The sequence below is a fragment of the Mytilus edulis genome, chromosome 12, assembly GCF_963676685.1.
Source record: "Mytilus edulis chromosome 12, xbMytEdul2.2, whole genome shotgun sequence".
In the NCBI taxonomy this organism is placed as follows: Eukaryota; Metazoa; Mollusca; class Bivalvia; order Mytilida; family Mytilidae; genus Mytilus; species Mytilus edulis.
The window spans coordinates 10,448,635-10,456,800 of NC_092355.1; positions in this window are offsets into that span (position 1 = coordinate 10,448,635).

Genomic DNA, 8,166 nt, shown 5'->3' on the forward strand with positions numbered 1-8,166 from the left:
TAGGCTCATCTCGATTTGAGTTTATGTCTGTTTTTACAAATTGCTACGTTTTAGCAGTTTGTACCTTATTTTTATTTCTTGCACAAAACCCAACTGTCATCTTTAAAAAAAAAATACACAAAATTGGCCCAAGATGAATTCGGATTTCTGCAGATGTCACACTTAAGCATTTATCCCTGTCACATTCTTTATTTGGTCTTTTTAACTTTTTGGATTCGAGCGTCACTGATGAGTTTTGTGTAGACGGAACGCGCGTCTGGCGTAAATACAAAACTTAATCCTGGTATCTATGATGAGTTTATTCATGTGTGTAGACAAAGTTGGCGTTCAAATTTAATGTTCATTACAAAAGTTTATCTAAAACAACTGTCTTTAATAGCAAATCGTGGTTGTCTCATACAGAGAAGGCTGAATACTCTCATGATTAGATTTCACAATTGTACATTTGCATTAAAGCATTGAATCATCAAAAACGATCATTGTCACATTCTTAGATAACGAAATTACTGAAAATTACTTATTGTCGGATATTAGAAAGCGCTGACACGTTATATTTTTGGGACATCTAAAATTAACCCAATATGTTGATGAAGGTTGTTTCGTAAAATCGTTATTATCTCAAATTATTTTTTGTTGTTGCTGTAGGTTTTTTTGTCGTTTGGATTTACCGTGTTATTGACCGCTTTTACCAAACGTTCGCTACTGGTTCCGATTTGTTATCGTTTCTCCCTTTTATATACACAACTGCAGCCTTTATTAAATATATATGTGTTAAAACAGATTCGGAATAAGGATACAAGAAACCATTCGAACGCAGCAATTATGACCAACTTAAGGTTTTAATTTGGTGAGGTTTTGGAATATGTATCAGATGTTCGGACTCCTTATGCCGGCGTCACACATTTGCGTATAGACCGGCGTGCACCAAACGTACCGGGAAAAAAGACCAAGTCGATATACGTTAGTTGCACGTCAGAGAAACGCTAAGCAATCGTTAAACGCGCATTGCATAAGTTTGAAGTACGTCAAAATACAAAGGTATACGCTTGGTGAACGCTACAACTCGAAATTTTTATGCAGCATACAAATGTTCATCCAGCTCAAGCGTGTATCTAGCGTATACCTGTACGTTACAGGCACTTTATACATACGCTACAAGCGCGTTTACGCGATACAGATAAGTTTGAGACACGTTTAGGAGTTGTATACGCTTCGAGATCGAAGCATTTGTCTCAGAAAAAATCAAAGTACTGAAGTACTAAACATCAGATGACTGCAAGTTCTTGTAGATGGTCACAAGCACTTGTCTCAGAAAAAATCAAAGTTCTGAAGCACTAAACATCAGATGACTGCAAGTTCTTGTAGATGGCCACAAGCACTTGTCTCAGAAAAAATCAAAGTTCTGAAGCACTAAACATCAGATGACTGCAAGTTCTTGTAGATGGCCACAAGCACTTGTCTCAGAAAAAATCAAAGTTCTGAAGCACTAAACATCAGATGACTGCAAGTTCTTGTAGATGGTCACAAGCATTTGTCTCAGAAAAAATCAAAGTACTGAAGTACTAAACATCAGATGACTGCAAGTTCTTGTAGATGGCCACAAGCACTTGTCTCAGAAAAAATCAAAGTTCTGAAGCACTAAACATCAGATGACTGCAAGTTCTTGTAGATGGCCACAAGCACTTGTCTCAGAAAAAATCAAAGTACTGAAGCACTAAACATCAGATGACTGCAAGTTCCTGTGGATGGCTACAAGCACTTTTCTCAGAAAAAATCAAAGTACTGAAGTACTAAACATCAGATGACTGCAAGTTCTTGTGGATGGCTACAAGCACTTTTCTCAGAAAAAATCAAAGTACTGAAGTACTAAACATCAGATGACTGCAAGTTCTTGTGGATGGCCACACGCACTTGTCTCAGTAAAAATCAAAGTACTGAAGTACTAAACATCAGATGATCTTAAGTTCATTTGGATGGTCACAAGCAGTTATCTCAGAAAGTTAATCACATCACTATACCTGAGAGTGAGGTTAATGTACAGATATTTATTATTTTTTTGAGACAAGTTACGTTGATGAGGAATAAATGACAGGGAATTAAACTCACAGTAATAACTATTATATTGTAGTGGAACAAATCAGTATAGTTTTTTACTCTGGTTTGTTGTTATATATTTTATTAATATTTGTATATTAAAGTATATACAAAAGAAGATGTGGTATGATTGCCAATGAGACAACTATCCACAAAAGACCAAAATGACACAGGCATTAACAACTATAGGTCACCGTACGGCCTTCAACAATGAGCAAAGCCCATACCGCATAGTCAGCTATAATAGGCCCCAATAAGACAATGTAAAACAATTCAAACAAGAAAACTAACGGCCTTATTTATGTAAAAAAAAAAAAAATGAACGAAAAACAAATATGTAACACATAAACAAACGACAACCACTGAATTACAGGCTCCTGACTTAGGACAGGCACATACATAAATAATGTGGCGGGGTTAAACATGTTAGCGGGATCCCAACCCTCCCCCTAACCTGGGACAGTGGTATAACAGTACAACATAAGAACGAACTATAAAAATCAGTTGAAAAAGGCTTAACTCATCAGATGGACAAACATACAAGTAGATGTGACCGGTTACTTAACATGTATATATAATTTTTTTCGTTCAGTGGACCGCGAAATTGAACTCTAATTTGGCATTAAAATTTGAAAGATCGTATCATAGGAAACATGTGTACTAAGTTTAAAGTTGATTGGACTTCAACTTCATCAAAACCTCCATGACCAAATACTTTAACCTGAAGCAGGACAGAGGATCTAACGGACTGATGAAACAAAGAAGCAAGGAACAAAAGAACAGACACACAGACCGAGAAATATAAAGCCCCTCTACTATCCTACTATCGTAGGTTGGGCATAAAAATGATTTTGGCCTGACTGATATTTTTGAAACTGCCAAACTGTTTTCCCTAAACTAGTCTTAGGTGTTCAGTGTATTCACCAAAGTTTCACTGTTACAACCATTGTCACAATACATTATCAGCATCTGAAGGTCTTCAGGGAAAGAAATAGGAAAACTAGAGGCTCTCAAGAGCCTGTGTCGCTCACCTTGGTCTATGTGCATAGTATCAATGGACACAGACAAATTCATGACAAAATGGTGTTTTTGTGATGGTGATGTGTTTGTAGATCTTTCTTTACTGAACATTCTTGTTGCTACAAATATTTCTCTGTATAATGAACTTGGCCCAGTAATTACAGTGGAAAATATTTCCTAAAAACATGACGAAAAAGTTGTTAACAATTGACTATAAAGGGCAACAACTCCTTAAGGGGTCAATTGAAAATTTTGGTCATGTTGACTTATTTGTAGATCTTATTTTGCTGAACATTATTGCTGTTTACAGTTTATCTCTATCTATAATAATATTCAAGATAATAACCAAAATCTGCAAAATTTCCTTAAAATTACTAATTTGGGGGCAGCAACCCAACAACAGGTTGTCTGATTTGTCTGAAAATATCAGGGCAGATAGATCTTGACCTGATAAACAATTTTACCTAGTCAGATTTGCTCTAAATGCTTTGGTGTCAGAGATATAAGCCAAAATCTACATTTCCCCTCTATGTTCTATTTTTAGCCATGGCAGCCATCTTGGTTGGTTGGACGGTTCACGCCACACAATTTTTAAACTAAATACCCCAATAATGATTGTGGCCAAGTTTGGTTAAATTTGGCCTAGGAGTTTCAGAGGAGAAGATTTTTTTAAAAGATTACAAAAATTTACGAAAAATTGGTCAAAGTGGACTATAAAGGGCAATACCTCCTTAAGGGGTCAACTGATAACTTTGGTAATGTTGACTTATTTGTAGATCTTACTTTGCTGAACATTATTGCTGTTTACAGTTTATCTCTTTCTATAATAATATTCAAGATAATAACCAAAATCTGCAAAATTTCCTTTAAATTACTTATTTCGGGGCAGCAACCCAATAACCGGTTGTCCTATTCATTTGAAAGTTCCAGGGCTGATAGATTTTCACTTGATGAACAAATTTACCTCATGTCAGATTTGCTCTAAATGCTTTGGTTTCAGAGTTATAAGCCAAAAACATTTCACCCCTATGTTCTATTTTTAGCCATCTTGGTTGGTTGGCCGGGTCACGCCACCTTTTTTTTAAACTAGATACCCCAAAGATGATTGTGGCCAAATTTGGATTAATTTGGCCATGCAGTTTCAGAGGAGAAGAATTTTGTAATAGATTACTAAGATTTACGAAAAATGGTTAAAAATTGACTATAAAGGGCAATAACTCCTAAAGGGGTCAATTGACCATTTCGGTCATGTTGACTTATTTGTAAATCTTACTTTGCTAAACATTATTGCTGTTTACAGTTTATCTTTATCTATAATAATATTCAAGATAATAACCAAAAACAGCAAAATTTCCTTAAGATTACATATTCAGGGGCAGCAACTCAACAACGAGTTGTATCTAAAAATTTCAGGGCAGATAGATCTTGACCTGATAAACAATTTTACCTAGTCAGATTTGCTCTAAATGCTTTGGTGTCAGAGATATAAGCCAAAATCTACATTTCCCCTCTATGTTCTATTTTTAGCCATGGCAGCCATCTTGGTTGGTTGGACGGTTCACGCCACACAATTTTTAAACTAAATACCCCAATAATGATTGTGGCCAAGTTTGGTTAAATTTGGCCTAGGAGTTTCAGAGGAGAAGATTTTTTTAAAAGATTACAAAAATTTACGAAAAATTGGTCAAAGTGGACTATAAAGGGCAATACCTCCTTAAGGGGTCAACTGATAACTTTGGTAATGTTGACTTATTTGTAGATCTTACTTTGCTGAACATTATTGCTGTTTACAGTTTATCTCTTTCTATAATAATATTCAAGATAATAACCAAAATCTGCAAAATTTCCTTTAAATTACTTATTTCGGGGCAGCAACCCAATAACCGGTTGTCCTATTCATTTGAAAGTTCCAGGGCTGATAGATTTTCACTTGATGAACAAATTTACCTCATGTCAGATTTGCTCTAAATGCTTTGGTTTCAGAGTTATAAGCCAAAAACATTTCACCCCTATGTTCTATTTTTAGCCATCTTGGTTGGTTGGCCGGGTCACGCCACCTTTTTTTTAAACTAGATACCCCAAAGATGATTGTGGCCAAATTTGGATTAATTTGGCCATGCAGTTTCAGAGGAGAAGAATTTTGTAATAGATTACTAAGATTTACGAAAAATGGTTAAAAATTGACTATAAAGGGCAATAACTCCTAAAGGGGTCAATTGACCATTTCGGTCATGTTGACTTATTTGTAAATCTTACTTTGCTAAACATTATTGCTGTTTACAGTTTATCTTTATCTATAATAATATTCAAGATAATAACCAAAAACAGCAAAATTTCCTTAAGATTACATATTCAGGGGCAGCAACTCAACAACGAGTTGTATCTAAAAATTTCAGGGCAGATAGATCTTGACCTGATAAACAATTTCACTCCTGTCAGATTTGCTCTAAATGCTTTGGTTTTTGAGTTATAAGCCAAAAACTGCATTTTACCCCTATGTTTTATTTTTAGCCATGGCGGCCAACTTGGTTGGTTGGCGGGGTCACGCCACACATTTTTTAAACTAGATACCCCAATGATGATTGTGACCAAATTTGGTTTAATTTGGCCCAGCAGTTTCAGAGGAGAAGATTTTTGTAAAAGTTAACGACGACGGACGACGAGGGACGACGACGGACGACGGACGACGACGACGGACGCCAGACTCAAAGTGATGGGAAAAGCTCACTTGGCCCATCGGGCCAGGTGAGCTAAAAGTGGTGATACTACATTAAGACATAATAAGATAATAGATGAGCTATGAGTGCCAATCAGACAACTCTCCATTCAAATCACAATTTGTAAAAGTCATTATAGATCAAAGTACGGCTTTAGACATAGAGCCTTGGCTCAAATAAAACAGCAAGCAATAAATTGTCCTATCAATGACTACTGTTAAACCATTTATACAGGAAAACCAACGGTCATATTCCTGCCCTGGTTATAGGCATTTTCCATGAAGAAAATGTAGGATAGTTTTATAACTAGTTAAAACTCTCAACTTGCATGACAGTCGCATACCAATTCCATAATATAATAGAAGTGTCCATTTAAAAAATATGTCAATGTAGTTTTACAAAAAAGTATTAAAGTATGTCAAACGAAAGGTTATTTTGCATTATACGCGTGGTGTCGTTGATGATATTTTTAGTATGCTGATAAATACAAGCAAATACTTCATGCATGTCATGGTTTCAAAGGTTATCAATGGCGAATCATCGGGTTTGACTTACATAATGAAACTTATTTGATATGTACTTGTTTAATCAACAAGACAAAAATTAGGAACGCCAAGGAAAATTCAAAAAGGAAAGTCCCTTTAAAAATGTCAAAATCAAAATATTAAATACATCAAATGAATAAAAAAACCTTTATATTCCTGACGATGTATAAGCATTTCATTAAATAGTAAAGGGTGAATGAAAACATGTTTTATAGCTAGCTTAACCTCTTACTTGTATGACAGTCGCCTTTTATTCCATGATAACTTCGTTAATGAAACAAAAAAAGCATAACTCATATCGCTCTACACGTATGATAACGTATGATCTTACATCCTGTCGTTCTGTTTACTTCTTTTTTTAGCATTGCAACAGATCATGCACTTTGTCAATATATAAAAAAGATATGATACGAGTGCCAATTACAGATCTCTCCATCCGATTCTCAATTTGTCTGGAAGAATATAAATTATCTATAACTTGCAATTGGAGTTCAACTAGTAATAGTGCGTTGTCTTACATGTTTGTATTTAGGTGTTATGTGTCCACTGTTTATACGTTAGTTACTTTTTGTTAGTTTTGTCCTTGTAGCTACACACCCCACACTCCACATAGCACCTATTATTCGAGCTTTATCTAGCGTAAAAGTCAACTACTATACTGATGCAAAACTGGTATGCAACGTCACTAGATTTCCAACACCTTCGATTTCATGGAAATATAAAAATATTAGTATAGATTGAATGTATTTAAGGATTTAAATCATTCTTAATAACTATCTCTGAATACTATTTACGGCTAGTAATCTACACATGCAGAACGATTGGTTCTGCATTGAAAACCGTGAAAGGATTTTACGGTTGTGCTTGAGCGGAGTAATTATCACCGCTTGAAAATGTATATACATTTCTAAATCGCAATTTTCAACTGATTAAATTATTAAAAATCGGAGAATGCTATGCTGTGGTGAATACTTAACGAAGAGATACATTTACTGTTGTACATGAAGTTAAACTCCTACAAAATCAGTTGCCCTACGAGAAATTGCCGAAAAATATATTTTTGTTTCGGTCAATGGGTATGGATGTCGTTTTAGGCGTGTACGCTGTCCGAAGTTAATAGACGTCTTAATAAATCTAAAAACTACAAATTTTCATAATTTAATGCGTGAGGAGATCGGTTCTGATTGAGGATTTCGCGAATGCGTGGGGGGCATGAAGTCATATCTTTATATCTAAGCTTTCAGTCGTTGAAAGTTGCCTAAATTTTGTTAGATTGTTCATGAAAAACACACTATGAGATAAAATTTAAAAGATAAATTATCGGAAGATAGGTTTTATAATATGTTTTAAGAAAAATAAAAATAAACTACACTACTCCCAATAAATAATAAAGTTACTAGGAAATGAAATTGATGTTATAAGCCTGGCGTCATTATCGAGACAGTCTGATACCCACATTAAAGTATAAAATTTGACTTTGAAATTTAACTGGATATAGGAACATCAGTTCTGTTATGTTTTTTATAATTTAACTATTTTTGAAACCCAGAGTCTTATGTTTGATTGCTGCTAATAAATAGACCTCAGTTAAATCGAAACAGGTTACAAAAGTTATTTCTGCAAAATGGTCTGAAGTAAAAGGTTAAAAATACTATTTAAGCAAACCCATTAAAATATTTGTAGACATGCAATTCATTATGCACATATATATATATAAATATCTATCTTTTAATACGGACTAATTATTTTTTAGAATGTATTGAATGAATCTGGAAACATTCTTATTGTGC